Source organism: Eurosta solidaginis, chromosome 3, assembly GCF_040869045.1.
Source record: "Eurosta solidaginis isolate ZX-2024a chromosome 3, ASM4086904v1, whole genome shotgun sequence".
In the NCBI taxonomy this organism is placed as follows: Eukaryota; Metazoa; Arthropoda; class Insecta; order Diptera; family Tephritidae; genus Eurosta; species Eurosta solidaginis.
In genome coordinates this window covers 28636066-28659949 of record NC_090321.1, presented here as the reverse complement: position 1 = coordinate 28659949, position 23884 = coordinate 28636066, and positions in this window count along the sequence as shown.

Here is a 23884-nt window from a genome sequence, read left to right as displayed (position 1 = left end):
TTCACTGAGAGCTTTTCATGGCAGAAATACACTCGAAGTGCTTGTCAAACACTGCCGAGGGGCGACCCCGCTTAGAAAAATTTTCTTCTAATTGAAAAACCTTTTTTCTAAAGTTTTGATGTTGCTTTGTCCGGGGTGTGAAACCAGGGCATTCGGTGTGGTAGGCGGAGCACGCTACCATCACATCACGGTGGCCGCATTGATGCTAATCGTTAAAACTGTGCCACGAGAGTCATGACTTTTAATAGACGATCAATAGCAACCGTATGTCGCCTTTGTGCGTAACAAGAAGCCACAAATGATTTAAAGAAATCGTGCCCGCGACGGGTATTATAGTTAGCCCAGAACATCTCCTTCAGTGAAACTACGCTAGAAAAGTGTTACCATTTGAAGTATTTCTCCCTCTCTGTGCAAGACAATTTTCTGAACAATCCAAGAGAGGCAAAAACCGCGGATCTTTCCAAAATGGCCGAAACGTCGATTTCCTTAAATACATATAAACAAAACTTTTTTAAATATTATTTTTTTAGATCGTCAAACATATCATTGACGTCAGCAGTATGTTTCCATATTCACTAGTTGTGGACAATGTCATACTCTGAAGTCCAGCCATTCAATTCAGAGGTTTACGCCGATCACTTTATCGGCGCGCCGGACATGCCGCCAACGCCGGTATATATTAGAGCCTATGCAGCGGCCGACGATTAGTTGACCGGCGTAAACCTTTACACCAAAATTAGTTTTGATATTATTCCGAAAAAGTGTTAAAACTGCACTATATTTTTTTGTATGTATGCAAAGTTAACTTTCGATTATTTGGTAACTTGGAATTATTATTTTTTTTTTCAAGCTTCATTCATTTTGTAGTATACTTGGGCGTTGTACACATTATTCAGTCATTTGATTTGCTATGCTCAACGCATCAATCTCGCTCGATAGGTTTCAGCAGCATGTCGGCTAGGGACACTTGACATGTGGCTACTTTTAGTAAATGCCGACAGCATATTATCATTTATCACTGTCCTTGAAACGCTATTGGGATTTCAAAATTGCGTGCACGTATTTAGTGTATTAAGTGATGATCGTTGTGAGATGTTTTACAAAGTAAACTTTATCATTATTTTTTTATTCAGGAATTCTTCTTATAAAATCAACTTTTACGGATTGCTATGCATTATGATAATTATTAGGTCTCGATGCAGTGCAACCTTTATTGAAATCTACTGTGCTTGATCTTTTAGAGTATAACTGTATGCGGGGGCTTATAGTTTTTTAAGTACCTCTTCACGAAGGGATTAAGATTCACGCCACTTAGATGTGAGAATCCTTTTGCCAGAGCGACGCATTCACAAAGAATGTGAACCGGTGTTTAAACCTTAAAGTTACATATTTGTGTTTCTAAGAGATTAAACTTACTTAGGTGTTATGTTGTTGTTGTTGTAGCAGTGCTTCGCCCCACCTAACAGACGCGACCGATCACAAACTGTCATCAATATCCTCTAACGGGAGTCCAAGGAAACTTGCTGTTTCAACAGGGGTGGACCATAGGGAAAGGGGTGTTAGAGGCGTTGGTTCCACATTACAATTAAAGAGATGGTTGGTGTCATGTGGGGACACATTGCAAGCGGGGCATACATTTTGTATGTCGGGGTTGATTCTGGATAGGTAAGAGTTTAACCTGTTACAGTATCCAGAACGAAGTTGAGCCAGAGTGACACGCGTTTCCCTGGGGAGTATGCGTTCCTCTTCCGCAAGTTTTGGATACTTTACTTTGAGTCCTGGGTGTTATCGTAGTCTACATTGTCATAGTACCCAGTGAGTGTTCGTAGGCCCTCCCGGCTTAGATTAATGGGTTTGTCTGATAGTACTCTTTTTTCCCTAAAAATTCAATCCAGTGTTGTCTGTACTGTTTGATTTCCCAGTTACTCACATAGTTTTCCTCGAGTGTGCCTTTGCGAGTACACAAAAGTTCTCTGGACCATAGAACACTGCTATAACACCCTGCTTGGCGGGATAGTCTGTATGTTCACTATTTTCATGTTCCTGATTCGCGAGAGCCCATCCTCACAAAACATTTGTTTGGCTCCGGTCTATATGACACAATGAGAAAACTACTCGAGCATACACCCCTTCTTAGATATTCCTACCGCAAACTTTTATTGCATGCGTTTATGCCTGAAAAATAGTGGGTTAGCATCCCATTGATAACAATTTCCGTAATCAAATTTTGATCCATTCCTGAGCCAGACCTCTGAGCCAGGGTCAGTATATGGATTTCACCTTTCCTAAAGATTTCTATCCACAATGGACCACCTGTGCGCGGGGGCCATTGCATCATGCAGTTGCAATACGGGATTTCCTATGAATTTTTTTGTTACTTTCATATGACTTTTCATGTTTCCGCTCATTTGCTCAGAGATATTACGAAGTCTTAGTGATGCCTCTTTCTCTATTAGAATAGGGACGGTTATAAGTTTGAAAGTTTGTTAGGGTAAGTAGAAAAATTGTCTCCTCAAAGCAACCAAAAGTTTAAAGACGTCTATTCGAAATCCCATTTCCAATCTTACGACACAATTAAAATTTGGTGAGGTACCTGTGTGTCTTAAGCTACTAAGGAAACGGATTCTTGCGATTTCTTCTAAAAAATAGCTATAACTAGAGGTTGATCAGATTGTATTGATAAAAACGGCGGTCCTTAGCTCATTATTTTACTATTGTCTACACTTCTACCTCTTATGGAGAATTATTGACTTTGGTTTAATGGCAAATCTACTAAAAAGATGCCTCAGTTCTATTCTTCGAGAACTTTTCCATTGATATGCATGTCGATTTTGTTTTTTCTAAAAATACCTACATAGATACGTACAGTGAGAAATATTCATCGACTCGCCACATTTTATTACTAATTCCTACCTACAAAAATAAAATTTAATTATAACCAGGGTATTTAATTATACTATCCTATAATTTTTCAAATAATTTTGCCTCTCACCCCATACATAGAAACTCATACGCATATGGAAAAAAAGCTAGATATCCACTTAGATACTGTCACAAACTGTATTGCGCCAACACATGGCAGTATGACACAAAACAAAAGTGAATGATTATGATGCTGTTACATGCCATCCAGAGGGCGTAGAAGCGACAAGTCGGTGCCACTGGATGTGCGTAGAGTCGTATAGCGTTAATGGCGCACAAAAAAAGTATATAATTAAATATTGTCAAGTAGATGAATAACTGAATGAATGTACTAATGACTATAATAATTTGCCACATAAAAAAGTCACCCGCTATAAAGTGCTGTGTGACCTAGTGTAGCGTTTTGCCCTTGCGCTGGTGCTGAATTTGCTATTAGCAACATATAGTATTAAAGTTCCAAATGAAACGCTGGCGCTAGGTGAATATGAACATTTCAGATCGGACTATTGTAGGTACAGTACAGTCGGGAATTATTAGAACATGATGAAAAAAGTGGTTTTTATCAGTTTATCGTATCATTTATTAAAATATTATTCACATATTCGCAGTAGTTTTGTACATTCAACTTCGCTCTATGATCATTTTTAATGAATTTTGCTCAAAGTTTCATCAAAATTTATAAGAAAATGCTTCGTCCAAACAATCGCAGAGGTAAGGAAGGCTTGTTGGTTTTATATCACTCACATGTCGATCCAATTCTTCCCACAATAGCTCAAGTGAAATCAAATCTGGGGGTTTTGGTGAACACTCCATTGTATCAAGGTCACCTGCGTCTTTTTTTTCGTTCTAAATATGAAGTAAAAAGTTTTGGTGTATGTTTCGGATCTTTATATAGTTCTTAAATGAATCCACGACCAATCAAATTAGTGCCAGGTGGTATTGCATGGCGTTGGAGTATACTGTGATACTGCTCTTCTTTCATAATTCCTTCAACTTTTTTTAGTTGACCAACGCCAGCGTAGCTAAAACAGCCCCAAACTATCACTGAGCCACCGCCATGTTTCAGAGTTCGCACAATGCAATCTGCTTTGAATCTTTCATTGACGTTTCTGGGAACATAGTGACGCCTATGGCTACCTAAAAGTTCGAATTTTGATTTGGCTGATCATAAAACTGATTTCCACTGATCAATCGTTCAGTCAATACGTACTTGAGCGAACTTCAGTCTTTTTTGTTTATTTACTGGCCGTAGAAGTGGTTTTCTGACAGCAATGCGTTCAATCATACCTTTTTCTTTAAGCCGGCGTTTGACTGTCGTGAGCGATATTGGTGAATCCAAGTTTTCATTGATTTCAGCACGGATTTATGATGCAGATTTCCGTCGATTGGCCTTACTTATTGCATATGTTTTGTTGCCGATTATTTGATTTGTGTTTTTTGGTCGACCTGCTCGTTTTCTGTTAGTATTTTGTCCAGTTTCCCGTTATATTCTAATTGCCGTATGAACTGAATATAAAGATATTTTCATAAGTTTGGCTATTTCTCCAGAGTTTTTCTCTGGTTTTTGCAAAATAATGATTTGGGCTCGTATTTCGCCGGATATTTCCTTTCGCTTGACCATTTTCAATCTAGAAAAATATAATTCTGAGGCTCATTCAACAGCAACATCTTTTTTTATATTGTTTTAATACTCTCCGACTGTACTGTATGGAATTCCGTCATATCTGTCACAAGAAAAAAACCAATTTTTTTACAGAAAAAACCATTTTCAATTTAGAAAAATATAATTCTGAGGCTCATTCAACATCAACATCTTTTTTTATATTGTTTTAATACTCTCCGACTGTACTGTATGGAATTCCGTCATATCTGTCACAAGAGAAAAACCATTTTTTTTTACAGAAAAAAAAAATTGGGACTAAATTAAGTTCTTGTATGATTTTTAATACTTTTGGCGTAACCAATTGGCGCCATTGAGGTTAAGAAAAGGTTAAGCGTCAATTTTTTTACTTCTATACGCTTGCTCCGTGATACAAGCGCACAAAAATTTGCTTCGTTAACCCTTACTATCGCTATAACTGAAACATTTTCTTGTATAATAAATGCATGTTTTTTTTTAATAATACAGTTTCATTTAACTATGTACATATATAAGCGCAAAGTATTTGAGCATCCCTAAATTAGTTTGATTAAAAATTAACCTGACAAAAATTCAGTGTCATGATTAACTTATTAGACTACCACAAAGGATGGCAGCAGCGTCACTCAGACCATAGGAGGCTTTCCATGCGAACTCAGACATACAATGGATTTTGCAAAGCCGACAGTGTTGAATAACTGTAGGTATAGATGGTCTAGGATAATGTATCGGCATCTCTAGAATTTGCTCAATTATCTAAACGAAAGCTTTATTTGGGAGGTCTAGTTATTTATTTACGAATTAGAAGTTCAATACAAAAATGAAGTTTATCTCGCTATACAGGGTGACTCAAAATTTCAATTTAATACTTTGTCAATGTATTCCTAGAACAAAGAATAACAAAAAAGTTAGAAAATTTTTGTTGTTTTGTTTGTTTTGTTTCATACCACCTTTTCGAGAAATTAGTTTTCAAAACTCTCATGTCATCGCCATATCACTCATCGCAGCTTGGCCGATTTCGAGCGCGTTTTAATCGCAGAAAGGTATGTTGGAAAGGTATGGATTTCGCTGTTAACTTAATGAATATAAGTACTCTTTGATCACAAAAAGATTACTTTGACCAACGGGCCAAATCTGTTCCTTCGGTGTTGATCGAATTGTGATGAGTGACAAGAGGCTGACACGAAAACTTTGTACACCGATTTATCAAAAAAGTTATACTTGGAAACAATATTTTACAGCTTTTGATAAAGAAATATTATCCAAACTTCTAATTCTCAAGTTGATATGTAGCATCTTTCTCCATTTGTTCTCCATGTTTCGATAACTTTCGAGAAACTTATAGTTCTCGAGTTCTCGAGGTGTCTAAGTTCGGGTGTCATTTAAGATAAATTACTTTTCTACATAACACAGGGCACCGCCCGTTTAAAAAAATGTCTCCCCATTTCCTATTACAATAAAACTTGATAAGTGAAATATCATTGATTCAAAACTATTTTTTGATATGTTATAGCTTATTATTCTAGTCTAAGACCCTTTTAAACTTGTTCTATATCTAAGTTGCCGTTGCCTTTAACCGATCCCGTCCACTTTTCCTAGACATATTTCCAGCTACAGGGTAAATTTGCGTACCCAATTTTATTACGATCCGTTAATTTTTGTTTCGAGTTATGGCTCCCGAAACATAGAAAATTGCTTAGTCATAAACAGGGCGGTGCCACGCCCATTTTTTTATTTTTGAAGTTTTTCCTATTTATTGTTATAAATCCACTCGGGAAATGAAATACCATTGATATGAAACTCTTTTTGGAAAGATATAGCTTATTTTATTCGTCCACTACCCTTTTAAAAATCTTTTATATAAAAGTAGGCGTGGTCCTTAACCGAATTCGTAAATTTTTCTTAAAAGCATTCCCTATAGTAAATGCAACCTCTCTACCGAATTTTGTTACGATAGGTTTAACGATTTTTGATTTATGATTAATAATGTTTGTAAAATAAATTTTATCACAAGTGGGCTGTGCCACGCCCATTTTAAAAAAACTTTTCAAATTTTTATCAAAAGTCTCAATATACATAAGTCCACGCGTCAAATTTCAACATTTTAGGTGTATTATTTACTAAATTATCAGGTTTTTGTGTTTTCCAAAAATTTTTATTTATAAAAAGTGGGCGTGGTTATCATCCGATTGCGCTCATTTTCAATATCAATCTACTCTGCGTCCAGATAAGCTCGTGTACCAAATTTGGTGAAGATATTTCAATATTTACTAAAGTAGCACGATAACGGGCGGACGGACGGACATGCCTCAATCAAATTTTTTTTCGATACTGATGATTTTGATATATGGAAGTCTATATCTATCTCGATTCCTTTATACCTGTACAACCAACCGTTATCCAATCAAAGTTAATATACTCTGTATGCAAAGCACGTTGAGTATAAAAAACCAATGTTAATTTGTTATGGAAAGCCCCATAAGCGAGCACAACATTTTGCCCTCCTACTCCGTTTTATTTTTGTCAGAAATAAAGTAATAAAAAATGAGGGACTGTAAAGTGCATTGACTTAATATATGGATGCAGGTACTTTTACATTTATAGATATGTTCCATACATGTATATATGTATGTATATGTATTTTCACCGCATAAAAAATATTTGTGTGTGCACAGAGAAATGTAAAAGTGTAGGGAACAGCAGGAATATCGCTATTGCAGTGCATACTTTTTGTTCTTGAGATACATACATATAATAAACACAGAATTTGTAAATTTGATTTATATTTAAAAAAAAGTTTGTATCTTAATAAATTTTTCACACTTTTTACAAGCGTAAATGAGATTTAAAAAAAAGTTACTTTTGCAGTTCTCTGCTACCTACTTTTGTCTGTATGCCAGTGTGGCTTTGTTTGTGATGGGTTGCCATTGCAATGTCGCCAGTGCATCGTTGGCTATTCTGATTAATTATATTATTTTATTTTGTTGTTTTCTGTTTGCCTATAAAAAAAACATAGCAGCATATTGAAGTACTTTTCCCCTAACAATTTTCACTTATATTTTTCTTCATCGCTTTTGTTTTGTATTTTCTCTGGCATTCATCACCCCCTCTTTTTTGTTGGGCTCGCTCCTTTACAAACTGTAAAATACTCGGCTAATGATGAAACCGAGGTCGGCTTAAAAGCAAACCATTTTTCCTGGGTATTGTTGATATGTTATATACTTTTATACCTTTCATGAAACTGAAATATTATATTAAGTTTAACAATTTCAATTTCAACAAGTAAGGAAGGCTAAGTTCGGGTGTAACCGAACATAACATACTCAGTTGAGAGCTATGGAGACAAAATAAGGAAAATCAATCTGGGGTAACCCTGGAATGTGGTTGTATAACGTGTGTATCAAATGAAAGGTATTAAAGAGTATTTTAAGAGAGAGTAGGCCATAGTTCTATGGATGAACGCCATTTAGGGATATCGCCATAAAGGTAGACCAGGGCTGACTCTAGAATTTGTTTGTACGATATGGGTATCAAATGAAAGGTGTTACTGAGCATTTTAAGAGGGAGTGGGCCTTAGGTCTATCGGTGGACGCCTTTTCGAGATGTCCCCATTAAGGTGGACCAGGAGTGATTCTATAATGTGTTTGTACGATATGGGTATCAAATCAAAGCTGTTAATGAGTATTTTGAAAAGGAGTGATCCTTAGTTCCATAGGTGGACGCCGTTTCGAGATATCGCCATAAAGGTGGACCAGGGGTGTCTCTAGAATGTGTTTGTACGATATGAGAATTAAATGAAAGGTGTTACTGAGCATTTTAAGAGGGAGTGGGCATTAGGTCTATAGGTGGACGCCTTTTCGAGATATCGCCATTAGGGTGGGCCAGGGGTGACTCTAGAATGTTTGTACGGTATGGGTATCAAACGAAAGGTGTTACTGAGCATTTTAAGAGGGAGTGGGCATGAGGTCTATAGGTGGACGCCTTTTCGAGATATCGTCATTAGGGTGGGCCAGGGGTGACTCTAGAATGTGTTTGTACGATATGTGCATCAAACGAAAGGTGTTACTGAGCATTTTAAGAGGGAGTGGGCATTAGGTCTATAGGTGGACGCCCTTTCGAGATATCGCCATTAGGGTGGGCCAGGGGTGACTCTAGAATGTTTGTACGATATGGGTATCAAACGAAAGGTGTTACTGAGCATTTTAAGAGGGAGTGGGCATTAGGTCTATAGGTGGACGCCTTTTCGAAATATCGCCATTAGGGTGGGCCAGGGGTGACTCTAGAATGTGTTTGTACGATATGGGTATCAAATGAAAGGCGGTAAGGAGTATTTTAAAAGGGAGTAATCCTTAGTTCTATAGGTGGACGCCTTTTCGAGATATCGCCATAAAGGTGGACCAAGGGTGACTCTAGAATGTTTGTACGATATGGGTATCAAACGAAAGGTGTTACTGAGCATTTTAAGAGGGAGTGGGCATTAGGTCTATAGGTGGACGCCTTTTCGAGATATCGCCATTAGGGTGGGCCAGGGTGACTCTAGAATGTGTTTGTACGATATGGGTATCAAATGAAAGGTGGTAAAGAGTATTTTAAAAGGGAGTAATCCTTAGTTCTATAGGTGGACGCCTTTTCGAGATATCGCCATAAAGCTGGACCAAGGGTGACTCTAGAATGTTTGTACGGTATGGGTATCAAACGAAAGGTGTTACTGAGCATTTTAAGAGGGAGTGGGCATTAGGTCTATAGGTGGACGCCTTTTCGAGATATCGCCATTAGGGTGGGCCAGGGTGACTCTAGAATGTGTTTGTACGATATGGGTATCAAATGAAAGGTGGTAATGAGTATTTTAAAAGGGAGTAATCCTTAGTTCTATAGGTGGACGCCTTTTCGAGATATCGCCATTAGGGTGGGCCAGGTGTGACTCTAGAATGTTTGTACGATATGGGTATCAAACGAAAGGTGTTACTGAGCATTTTAAGAGGGAGTGGGCATTAGGTCTATAGGGGACGCCTTTTCGAGATATCGCCATTAGGGTGGGACAGGGGTGACTCTAGAATGTTTGTACGATATGGGTATCAAACGAAAGGTGTTACTGAGCATTTTAAGAGGGAGTGGACATTAGGTCTATAGGTGGACGCCTTTTCGAGATATCGCCATTAGGGTGGGCCAGGGGTGACTCTAGAATGTTTGTACGATATGGGTATCAAACGAAAGGTGTTACTGAGCATTTTAAGAGGGAGTGGACATTAGGTCTATAGGTGGACGCCTTTTCGAGATATCGCCATTAGGGTGGGCCAGGGTGACTCTAGAATGTGTTTGTACGATATGGGTATCAAATGAAAGGTGGTAATGAGTATTTTAAAAGGGAGTAATCCTTAGTTCTATAGGTGGACGCCTTTTCGAAATATCGCCATTAGGGTGGGCCAGGTGTGACTCTAGAATGTTTGTACGATATGGGTATCAAACGAAAGCTGTTACTGAGCATTTTAAGAGGGAGTGGGCATTAGGTCTATAGGTGGACGCCTTTTCGAGATATCGCCATTAGGGTGGGCCAGGGGTGACTCTAGAATGTTTGTACGATATGGGTATCAAACGAAAGGTGTTACTGAGCATTTTAAGAGGGAGTGGACACTAGGTCTATAGGTGGACGCCTTTTCGAGATATCGCCATTAGGGTGGGCCAGGGGTGACTCTAGAAGGTTTGTACGATATGGGTATCAAACGAAAGGTGTTACTGAGCATTTTAAGAGGGAGGGGGCATTAGGTCTATAGGTGGACGCCTTTTCGAGATATCGCCATTAGGGTGGGACAGGGGTGACTCTGGTATGTTTTTGTACGATATGAATATCAAATTAAAGGTATTAATGAGGGTTTTAAAAGCGAGTGGCCCTTAGATGTATATGTGAAGGCGTTCTCGCGATATCGACCAAAATGTGGACCAGGTGATCCAGAAAATCATCTGTCGGGTACTGCTAATTTATTTATATATGCAATACCACTAACAGTATTCCTGCCAAGATTCCAAGGGCTGTTGATTTCGCCTTGTAGAACTTTTTCATTTTCTTCTACTTAATATGGTAGGTGTCACACCCATTTTACAAAGTTTTTTCCAAAGTTATATTTTGCGTCAATAAACCAATCCAGTTACCATGTTTCATCACTTTTTTCGTATTTGGTATAGAATTATGGCATTTTTTTCATTTTTCGTAATTTTCGATATCGATAAAGTGGGCGTGGTTATGGTCAGATTTCACCCATTTTTTATACCAAGAAAAAGTGAGCTCAGGTAAGTACGTGGGCTAAGTTTAGTAAAGATATATCGGATTTTGCTCAAGTTATTGTGTTAATGGCCGAGCGGAAGGACAGACGGGGGACTGTGTATAAAAACTGGGCGTGGCTTCCACCGATTTCGCCCATTTTCACAGAGAACAGTTACCGTCATAGAATCTATGCTCCTACCAAAATTGAGAAGGATTGGTAAATTTTTGTTCGACTTATGGCAATAAAAGTATTTTAGACAAACTAAATGAAAATGGGCGGAGCCACGCCCATTTTGAAATTTTCTTTTATTTTTGTATTTTTGCATTATGTCATTACTGGAGTTGAATTTTGACTTAATTTACTTATATACAGTAAAGATATTAAATTTTTTGTTAAAATTTGAATTAAAAAAATTTTTTTTTAAAAAGTGGGCGTGTTCTTCATCCAATTTTGCTAATTTTTATTTAGCACATATAGAGTAATAGTAGTAACGTTCCTGCCAAATTTCATCATGATATCTTCAACGACTGCCAAATTACAGCTTGCAAAACTTTTAAATTACCTTCTTGTAAAAGTGGGCGGTGCCACGCCCATTGTCCAAAATCTTACTAATTTTCTATTCTGCGTCATAACGACAACCCATCTACCAAGTTTCGTCGCTTTATCTGTCTTTTGTAATGAGTTATCGCACTTTTTCGGTTTTTCGAAATTTTCGATATCGAAAAAGTGGGCGTGGTTATAGTCCGATATCGTTCATTTTAAATAGCGATCTGAAATGAGTGCTCAGGAACCTACGTACCAAATTTCATCAAGATACCTCAAAATTTACTCAAGTTATCGTGTTAACGGACGGACGGACGGACGGACATGGCTCAATCAAGTTTTTTTTCGATCCTGATTACTTTGATATATGGAAGTCTATATCTATCTCGATTCCTTTATATATGTACAGCCAACCGTTATCCAATCAAACTTAATATACTCTGTGAGCTCTGCTCAACTGAGTATAAAAATGTACGTCCTTAAAGGAGAAGAGAAGGACCAACCAATAAATAAACCGAAATAATGAAGATAAGGAGCTGAGTTGATTTAGCCATTTCCGCCTGTCTCTCTGTCCGTCTGTCTAGTTGAAAGCAAATTAGTTCCTAAATTTTTGTGATATCTTGAAGAAATTTGGTGAGTGAGTATACTTAGGTGTCCGATTAAACATTTGTCGGAACCGGCCGGATCGGATCACTTAAGCATATATCTCCCATACAACCGATTTTCCAGAAAGCAAGACTTTTGACAAAACTTCCCCAATTTATCAGATTGAAGCTTCAAATTTCACCAAACACTTCCATATATGGCATATATTTTTATCTGAAAAAAAAAAAACTAGAGACCGGTCGTATATATAGCATATATCCTATAAAAGCAATTGTTCAGATAAACAGCTCTTCGTAATTTCTGTCTTACTTTAAGCACTAGAAGCTTCAAGTTTTACAAAATGCTTACAAAAAAGGTATATATTGTGTCATGGAAAACTCACAGAGATGGGTGGTATATGTATATAATATACATCCCATTCAACCGGTTGTTCAGATAAGAAACATTTCGCATTATCTACACCATTTTAACAGCTAAATGCTTCAATTTCTTTGATACTAGCGTGCCCGGTAGATGTTGTTCTACCCTATATTTGAAAACTGGACTTCCCTTTCTTCTATCACTCTTATTTATGTTCCTTACTTATAGGATATACATATATCCCTTTATATGCAAGTTCGCAAACGTCAAGCTGTATAGTTTGTTTTGTATCTGTGCTCTTGTCTTTTTTGATAAACAAATTGTTTAATATTGTTAAAGATAGTTTTATTGTTGACATAAGTAGTGAAGTGAATTCATTGAGTGTGCTAATTAAAGAAGTTCAATTAATTTCAGTTGTTTTAGTTAAATATTTAATATAAAAACTAATTTTTCATTAATTTGCATATACACACACTTATTTACATACAATTGATTTGCCGAGTGTTTTCTGCATTGCATTGTGTTGTTGCTGTTGATAGGCATCAGTTTTAATAGTGTAATTGTTTTTATTTTTGATTTTGCGCGCACACTTCATTTCTTAGTGTCACAGCTGTTTGCGCGGTTTGTTCAGTGTTATCACAGTGCATCTCAAACTGCTCATACAGTGCATCCAAACTGTTATTTTTTTTTATTTTTTCTATATAACCCGCTGTGCTATTTTTCAATTAATCAACTTACTCTCACTATTTTATTAATTTCTTTTTTCTGTCTCTTAATTTTTATTAAAATGTCTTGCCTATATGCGAACTGCTTGATAAAAAGTGATTCCCATCCCTTCGTGTCATGCTGGCTTTGCGATGGGCTCGCCCATATGAAATGTGCCGGTTTGTCAGCAAGAGTGGTTGACGCTCTCAACGATAGTGATAAGGGAGTTCGTTGGGCTTGTTTAAAATGTAGACCAACTGAGATTGATCTTTTCAAAGTTTTCAAACAGGCTCGTGATGGGATCTCTGAAATAGGCAGGGAAATTGACGCACTGTCCAAGAAATTCATCCAGTATGAAAACTTATTTAAGTCTTTCAAATATCCGGATGACTTAACTAACGTAAACCAACATAGAAATTGTAATGCCTCCTCAAGTGCTCCGACACTCAATGCCGTTGCTGAAGTTCCTCCACCCGTAGTTACAGCACCCCCAACTATCGAATTAATAAATCTGGCTTCTCCAAATCCCTTACCAGCTCAGCCATCTTCATCCAAGGTTTCTTTAACAAAACCTAAAAAATATTCTGCAAAAGATAATCAAGATCCACAAAACCCTTCTACGGAATCCGATCCGCCGTCTAACAATCTTATTGTTGTCCCTATTAAAAAATCTGTTTTTGTGTCAAGATTTGATAAAGACACCACAGAAGAGGACCTAAAGTCGTACATCATCGCTAAGCTTAAATTTGAAAACGTGACAGTTCGAAAATTCAATTTTAACTATCCTAGGGATATTTCGTCTTTTAGGATTGATGTATCCGCACAACATTTTGATACTATATTAAATAATTCTTTTTGGCCGCCCGGTGCTTTTGTGCGGGAATTTGAGCGTAGGCGTAATACTAATATTTCAAATCTTGCTACACTTCCACATAACAATATTGCATCAAAAAACTGAATGTTAAATCGGCCCTAAATTTGTTTTATCAAAATGTTAGAGGTTTAAACACTAAACTAACTGAATTGTATTTGAAATCGTTTAACTGCAATTACAACATTATCGCTTTAACTGAAACTTGGCTAAAACCTCATGTATTTAATTCAGAGATTCTTTGCCATGATTACCAAATATACAGAAATGACCGCTTGAACAGAATTGGAGGTGGAGTTTTGCTTGCGGTACATTCTTCTGTACCTTCAGCTGAGGTTAATTTACCCATTATTGATTCTACAGAATTCAAATGCATTAGAATCAATCTCGGAATGGGTTGTGTCTATATCGCGGTCTGCTATATCCCACCATCTTCTGATCCTTCGGTGTATATGGATCATATTTCGCTGCTCAAAATTGTTAATTCATTGATGAAGCCCATTGATTCGATGATAGTCCTGGGTGACTTTAATATCCCGCATGTATTATGGACCATATCTGATCAGAATATTGTACCTATTTCTTCTAACCTGTCCAACAACGAATTTTTAGCCGAAATAACTGAACTTTGCCTGAAACAGATAAATATAATTCCTAACATGTTCGGGAGGACCCTTGATTTGGTATTTGTCGATGATACATCAAAATATACTCTAAGCCGGGGTGAACCTCTTACTGTACCTGAAGACCCTTACCATCCTTCCCTGGAAATAGCATACGAATTCGAAAGAAATTCTCCGAGTAGCATTGCTACTAAATACGACTCTAGTTTCAGATTTCAATTCGCGAAGGCTAATTTTAGTAAACTTAATCAAACTTTATCTACAGTGGCTTGGCCCAAATATGGTGTTGATATTGACAAAAATGTTTCTGACTTTTATACCACCATTTACGGTATTTTGGAAAAACACGTACCTAAGCGAAAACGTGTGTCTACCGAATCCGTCCAAATATGGTTCACTAAAGAGCTGAAGTCCTTAAAAAACAGAAAATCTCGCTTCTTCAAATTATACAAAAGGTCGGGCTCTCACTCCGATTACTTGCATTACTCTATTTTGCGTCATAAATATTTTGAATTAAACAAAAAGTGCTATAATACGTACATCTGTAAGATGAAAAGGAAAATAACTTGCAATCCGAAAGCTTTCTATAATTTCGTGAACTCTAAACGTAGGGTTAAAGGGTTTCCCTCTGCTTTAAAATACCAGGGTGATTTGTCTAGCGACGATCAAGATATTGCTAACTTCTTTGCACAATTTTTCAAGTCCAACTATTCCAATGAATTTAATACTTTTTCAAATGAATATCCATTTCAGCTTAACTCACTCAACACCATTAATATTCCAGAAATATATCCGGATGAAGTTTTTTCATATTTAACGTCTTTGAAAGAACCTTTCAAGTACGGTCCTCATTTAATTCCCACTTGTTTTCTTAAAAAATGCGCTGAGCACATTTATCAGCCTCTAACTGATTTATTCAATATGTCCCTAAAACGTGGAGTCTTTCCTTCTGCTTGGAAGGAATCTTTTCTCATACCCCTTCACAAAAGTGGTAGTAGGTCGTGTGTAGAGAACTATCGAGGAATAGCAAAGTTGTCGGCCATCCCAAAGTTGTTTGAAGCTATCGTTACCAATCAGCTAACATTTTCCATTTCTACTTTGATTGCAGAACCGCAACACGGATTCTGTAAAGGCAAATCTACCATTACTAATCTACTTGAATTCGCAACTCATGTTTCTAAGGGATTTAGAGAAAATCTTCACACAGATGTTATTTATACTGATTTCAGTAAAGCATTTGACAAAGTATCCCACTCCTTACTTATCTACAAGCTGGATCGGCTTGGCTTCCAACCTGGTCTCACCCAGTGGATCTCGTCGTATCTCTGCGGTCGAACGCAAAAAGTTATTTTTAAAAATACTTTTTCAAATGTCATCGATGTTCCCTCTGGCGTCCCACAAGGCAGCCACCTTGGTCCAATTCTGTTCTTGCTATTTATTAATGATATCTGTACCACTATAAAATATTCCAAAATCTTAATGTATGCTGATGATGTAAAACTTTTTAGGTCTTATGCGTCTATCGAAGAACGTCCCTTGCTTCAAGGGGATTTAAACTGCCTAGTTACTTGGTGCAACGTAAATTCAATGCCGCTGAACCTCAATAAATGCAAATTCATGTGCCTATCTCGAAGATCTTTGCCAGCAGCCTCTTACGTAATTAATAATTTTTGTCTTCTATCAGTAAACTATTTTGAGGACTTGGGAGTCACGATAGATGCTAAACTTAGTTTCAACCTTCATATTAATGCTACTGTCAATAAGGCTAGAGGTGTTTTTTCATACGTGAAACGGTGGTCCAAAGAATTTAGTGACCCTTATGTAACTAAAGCCCTTTTTATCACCTTAGTTAGACCGATACTAGAATACGGATCAATAGTCTGGAATCCACAATATCGAGTTCATGCAGATAGACTTGAATCAATACAAAAGCAATTTCTACTTTTCTCTTTAAGGAATTTTCAGTGGGACTCTGCGTATAATCTTCCACCTTATACTAGTCGATTAAAGCTTATCAATCTTCCAACTCTTGCAAGTCGTAGAGAAATGCTAGGCGTTATATTTATGGCTAAACTCCTGAATGGACTGATTTCTAGTCCAATTCTTTTGAACGAAGTAAATTTCAACGTCCCATCACGGGTGTAAAGACATTACAAACCTCTTCTTTTGAGGCAGTGTAGAACTAATTTCGAATTAAATGAATCTTTTCGGTGTTTGTGTCATGATTTTAACACTCATTCTAATTCATTTGATATAACGGATTCACTTTTTACCATAAAGAAAACTGTCTTATCCTATCTTAACTCTTAACAAAAAAAAAAAAAATCAAATAAATTAAAAATGTTCACTTATTTAACAACGTAGTATATATATGTATAATTTCTATGTAATTTCTAACTGTTATGTATAGTACTCAGCTGATGATTTTTATTCTGTAGCTGAGCAGTTTTAGATCTCGACGCTTAACAAACCTCCGCCTATCAACAACTCGGCAATAACAAATCCGTGCGTCATGCGGATGCGCCCCTCGCGCCGGTCGGGCGGGCTTTGGAGGGTTTAATCCGTTGGGTATTATTATTATTATTATTATTATCCACTCCCTTGTCACTTTAATTCTCACTCCCAAAGCCAATCTAACTTCCACTCATACTCTCATTCCCAATTACGCTGTCATTCTCATTCCCACTCTTACTCCCTCTTCCACTCCCTCTACCTATACTAACTTAATTACTTAATACATGGAATCTATATCCCAAATATTGGAAACCCCTTCAAAAAATTACACATACATCCCGAGTTTAAAATTTTTTTCCACTCTTACTCTTACTCTGACTCCCACCTACACTAATCTAATTATAAAACTTACTTATGTATCAAATATTGCAAACGATTTTCAAAAAATGACACATACACGTGCCCATATATTTGGACGTAGCAGAACTCACTTTTCCAAAACTCTAAACAGATTAATACATAGGATACATCATACATCTATACAAATATCAATGGTTTGATCAAACAGACTCTGATTTTAGACAAAAGTAAATTTATGTGGACTGTGAAGGTGGCCACCATTTCAAAATATTTCGTATCTTTTTCGGGGTAGTATTTGAATTACAAGAATGATTTTCGAGAATATTATAATTTCGGTACACTTACCGGTATTCTAACCTTATATTTAAGTAAAATTTTTTTATTTTAAATACATTTGGGTTCGAGGTACCAAATGCTTTTTAAGTCTCAATATTCAGGAAATTGTAGCAACAAACACCACCATGAAAATCGACACACTCTAGAAAATAAAGAAAGTCGTACCCCAAGGGCAGTTAAATTGGTGAACACGTACCAACTACAAGGACGATTCGTAGTGATGCAGGGAGTGGTGAATCACATCTTCTGCATTACAATGAGCGTGGTCCCTTTCACCCAGTTCAAATACTCCTATGGAATAATTGTCACCATTTGCCTGAATCGTATATAAAAAGAGCTAAATATGAGCAAAACTGAGAGTCCCAGTAGAGCTGTGAATATGCATGTGTATGTACCAGGTGTTTACTTGGCTAGGCGAATATTTCAAGATTGTTGTTGCATCTACATAATTAAATTCTAAAACTTGGAAGGTACTCATCACCGCCAAACGTAGTTACTCATATCATATGAAAACGTATAACTTCCATGCCACTTCCGGCTTTTATGTTGCTCTACTGATGACACTACCGTGCGCGTTATTATCATAAGAGTCGGAAAGCGTGAGTACATAACAACGCTTAGCGTAAACAGCGCTAGCACATACAACAACCATCAGCAAACACGGCACTATGTAACTCAAGTCATCAAGTCATTTGCAATGCAACAAATATACCACATATGCCAATACTATAGAGAATTGCACTTCTAAGTGCAACTGTCTCGCTGCTGTAGTCAAGTTTGTTTATGAAGTGCTTAAGCAGAAATGTGTGAGTGTTTATATGAGCGCAACGCAATATGACATGCATAAGTTGTAACATTAACACTTAAGCAATTGTTTAATATTTATCTTTTGCCGCAGATGGATTAGCGACGAGCGAGACGTTATTTCTCATTCATTGTTTTGTATTTAAGTTGTAAAATTTTTGTTATTCTTGGGATGTGTTTTGTTTTAATGCATTTCTTTTTTTCGTATTCTATTTGTCGTTGTTGTCAGTTGCATTGTTTGTTGTCACAATAGGGGCAAAGGAATTCGCCTGGAACGTGTAAAATTATGCATAGAAATGTATTGACAAATGTGTGCTTGTGTATTTGATTTCGTATGTTGTTGTTGTTGTTTCTTGTGTGGCGTCTTGACTAGCTAGGTATTCGGTTGACTGCTGACAACAATTACAACAAATACGACTTGTGGCAAGCAACAATAAAATGCTGTGCAACAAGTGCAATGATTTTATAGTGCAAGAACTAAGCTAACTGACTTGATGAGGGCGGAAAATATGAAACTCTCGTGAAAGAGTCCACAATTGCACTATGAGCAAAATTTTGTAGATATCTACATATGCATGTATGTGTGTTTATACTAATGAGTATTTATGGACAGATGAAGAATAAATTTAAACAGTCACTCAAAATAATAATCGCACAAATTGTGACTTCAGCTTTTATAAGCATGTATAATAGTTATTCAAAAAGCTTTGTGAAATCTCAAATATTTTTTTAGGTAGTAGATTGCTCATTAAACAAGTTATTCAAATTTTGAAAGTTCGGAACTTAAAAAATACATTTTTTTTAACTTAAGATTTTGTTTTTTAAGAATTCATAAGCTTAATACCGGTAAATAATAATTTTTTTTTAAGAAAAACCAAATTCACAAAATTTCGGAACAGTATCGGAAAGCAATTTATGTGTTCAAAGTAAAAACTTTTGTAGAAATTTTCATAATTTCATATCGTTATTATTTAGGCAATTCGCAGTATATCCTATTCGCCGTATGCTATGCTATGTTAAAATTAATAGAAAAGGAAATTCATAAAAATTTAAAATATTTGCAAGAATATATTAAAACTTAGTAAAATTTTAAAATTTTTTCAAAAATTATTTTCCCTTGAATTTTAAAAATTTTTATACTTAGATGTATTTTAAGCTGCTAACAAGGAATCTGAAATTTTAAGGAAAAACAATTTTTATAAAAATTCGAAAAAAGGGAAAAATTAAAATGTGTTCAAGTTTTGGTCATTTCATAAGATTATTGTATCAATTTAATTATTATTAGTATTACTATTATTATTATTTTTCATATAAAACTTGGCAAAATAATTACAATTTTAAAAAAAAAATTTTTTTTTTGAAAATTTTAGAATTTTTAATAATTAGATATTTGTGTCTTAAGCTGATTATGAGAAAATTTAAAGAAAATTGAAAATAACAATAATTCAAAACAGCTACGGGAAAAATCTTAAATGTGTTTAAACTAAATATATATATATAATATTTTTATTTTCATATGAAAATTGGCAAAATTGTAAATGTTTTAAAAAATAATTTATGCAAAAGCTTTTAATAATTAGTTATGTCTTAAGCTGCTAAAAAGAAATCTTAGCGCTACCTGCAAGAAAAAAATTTTTGTTAAAGGTTCAAAAAAATCTTGAAATTCAAAAATTTTCATGAATCCGTTACAAAAGTTTTTTTTTTAAAACTGTTAAATTTGCAATTTCGCAACCTCTTACAAAGTTTAAATTTATTTCGTAAAATTTTGAGCAAATTTTTTCCACTTCGTTGTTTGTCAGCTGATCAAAGAAATTTTAATATAAGTTATTTTAAAAAATTTGTATTAAAAAAAATATATTTAAAATATTTTTGTGTACCATTTATATTTTTTCTATATATATATGATTTTAAATCCTGAATTGTTTTGCTCAAAAAGTAATATAAGGATTAATTTAATTATTAGCCGTTTTTTTCTTATTTTGATCAAAAAAAAAAAAAAAAAATTTTATATAATTTTTTGTTTTATTGTTTCACCCATATCTGTATTCAAAATGTCAAAAAATTTCTGCGATAAATAAAGAACTATCGCCAGAACTGGCTTTATAAAATTAAAAATTTTCTTTTTTAAAATTTCAAACATATTTTTTAAACTTAACTTATCAAGTAAAAAGCTTTTGAAGTTTTTTTTTTTAATTTTTAAATAAAAAAGAATTCTTAAACCCACTCAGCATTTAGGTGATTCAATTTTGAATTTCCCTACATATCAATACAACTTGATTACTCTTTCTGACTAAATAATGAGTTATCATACAATTGAACAAAAGAAATAAAAAAATATGAATACTTTTGATGATGAAAAACTAAAAAGCATTTTTCGATCACTTTCTGGAATCATTTTGGAAGTCCTTTAATGACTAAATTTTAATATTTCATAAAAACTAACAAAAAGAATAATCAAATATGCTTACTTTTGATGATCAAAAACTGAATATAGTTTTCAATCACATTTTGGAATCATAATTGAATCAAATGTATTTACTTTAGGTGATCAAAAATTTATAATCATTTCTCATTCAGCTTTCTGAATCTTTTATGAATATATTTGTTGACTGAATAATGAATTTTATACTTGTTGAAATTTTACTTTTCATTAAAAATTTTATTTTTTTCACACATATTTTTTCAATCATGAAGCTAAGAAAAAATATATAAAAATTTTATTATTTATGCAAAAGATATTCTTCAAGACAAAAATAATGTAATGCTGCTCGTGAACGAAGATTTCACCAACCATTTCTCCCCGTCAGCTTCCCAAAAAATACATAATGATTGGACAATACATAGGTTGTGAGCTATATGAACCACAGGTAAGTGAAACTATCTTGACATACCTGGATACGGCTTCATCATCCCATACGTTATCGTTTTTTAAGATATTGACGATCATAACTGATGTTGTAGTCGCAGGTGTATATCGGTCAAGTGTGTTTGCGAGTTAGCTGTGGTTCGAATAGCTCACTTTCGCATTCTTTCTTCCCCTGATGAAATAAGATTATTATGTAGTATCCTATTTTGAATGAGATATGAAGAATAGATGCATTATAATGGCATTCAAAAATGATTCAAAAATCTCAACCAAAACGATTGAAATTTATTCACGAATATGATCAGCAAATGACTGTGAAAATCAGTCAAATATTACTCTAAAACTATTAAAGCTCAATTTTACAATGATATCAAATATGAATAAAAAGCGTTTCGAAATAGGAATCATAAATTATTATTCAAGAATAATCACATTTATGGCACATTTTTCTCCCGACGATACGTTAATTTTCGAACAGAAAATGCTTTTAAATTTGAACGTTTTTAATCATCTTGGGGTATGATATTTAAATATTTTTTGATCAAAATTTTCAAAAAATGCTGGCTGGGAATGTTAAAAACATTTTTATACTCAGTTGAGCAGAGCTCACAGAGTATATTAAGTTTGATTGGATAACGGTTGGTTGTACATATATAAAGGAATCGAGATAGATATAGACTTCCATATATCAAAATAATCAGGATCGAAAAAAAATTTGATTGAGCCACATCCGTCCGTCCGTCCGTCCGTTAACACGATAACTTGAGTAAATTTTGAGGTATCTTGATGAAATTTGGTATGTAGGTTCCTGAGCACTCATCTCAGATCGCTATTTAAAATGAACGATATCGGACTATAACCACGCCCACTTTTTCGATATCGAAAATTTCGAAAAACCGAAAAAGTGCGATAATTCATTACAAAAGACAGCTAAAGCGACGAAACTTGGTAGATGAGTTGAACTTATGACGCAGAATATAAAATTAGTAAAATTTTGGACAATGGGCGTGGCCCCGCCCACTTTTAAAAGAAGGTAATTTAAAAGTTTTGCAAGCTGTAATTTGGCAGTCGTTGAAGATATCATGATGAAATTTGGCAGGAACGTTACTCCTATTACTATATGTAAGCTTAATAAAAATTAGCAAAATCGGAGAAGGATCACGCCCACTTTTAAAAAAAAATTTTTTTAAAGTAAAATTTTTACAAAAAATTTAATATCTTTACAGTATATAAGTAAATAATGTCAACATTCAACTCCAGTAATGATATGGTGCAACCAAATACAAAAATAAAAGAAAATTTCAAAATGGGCGTGGCTCCGCCCTTTTTCAATTAATTTGTCTAGCATACTTTTAACGCCATAAGTCGAACAAAAATTAACCAATCCTTTTGAAATTTGGTAGGGGCAAAGATTTTATGGCGATAACTGTTTTCTGTGAAAATGGGCGAAATCGGTTGATGCCACACCCAGTTTTTATACACAGCCGTCCGTCTGTCCTTCCGCATGGCCGTTAACACGATAACTTGAGCAAAAATCGAAATATCTTTAATGAACTTAGTTCACGTGCTTACTTGAACTCACTTTATCTTGGTATGAAAAATGAACGAAATCCGACTATGACCACGCCCACTTTTTCGATATCGAAAATTACGAAAAAAGAAAAAATGCCATAATTCTATACCAAATACGAAAGAAGGGATGAAACATGGTAAGGTAATTGGATTGTTTTATTGACGCGAAATATAACTTAAGAAAAAACTTTATAAAATGGTTGTGACGCCTACCATATTAAGTAGAAGAAAATGAAAAAGTTCTGCAGGGCGAAATAAAAAACCCTTAAAATCTTGGCAGGTATTACATTTATAAATAAATTAGCGGTATCCAACAGATGATGTTCTGGGTCACCCTGGTCTACATTTTGGTCGATATCTGGAAAACGCCTTCACACCACTCCCTTTTAAAACTCTCATTAATACCTTTAATTTGATACCTATATCGTACAAACTCATTCTAGAGTCACCCCTGGTCCACCTTTATGGCGATATCTCGAAAAGGCGTCCACCTATAGAACTAAGCCCCACGCCCTTTTAAAATACTTATTAACACCTTTCATTTGATACCCATATCGTACAAACATATTCTAAAGTCACCCCTGGTCCACCTTTATGGCGATATCTCGAAAAGGCGAACACCTATAGAACGAAGGCCCACTCCCTTTTAAAAATACTCATTAGCACCTTTCATTTGATACCCATATTGTACAAACAAATTTTAGGGTCACCCCTGGTCCACCTTTATGGCGATATCTCGAAAATACGACCACCTATACAACAACCACCACTCCCTTTTAAAACTCTCATTAATACCTTTAATTTGATACCCATATCGTACAAACACATTCTAGAGTCACCCCTGGTCCACCTTTATGGCGAAATTTCGAAACGGCGTCCACCTATAGAACTAAGGCCCACTCCCTTTTAAAATACTCGTTAACACCTTTCGTTTGATGCCCATATTGTACAAACAAATTCTAG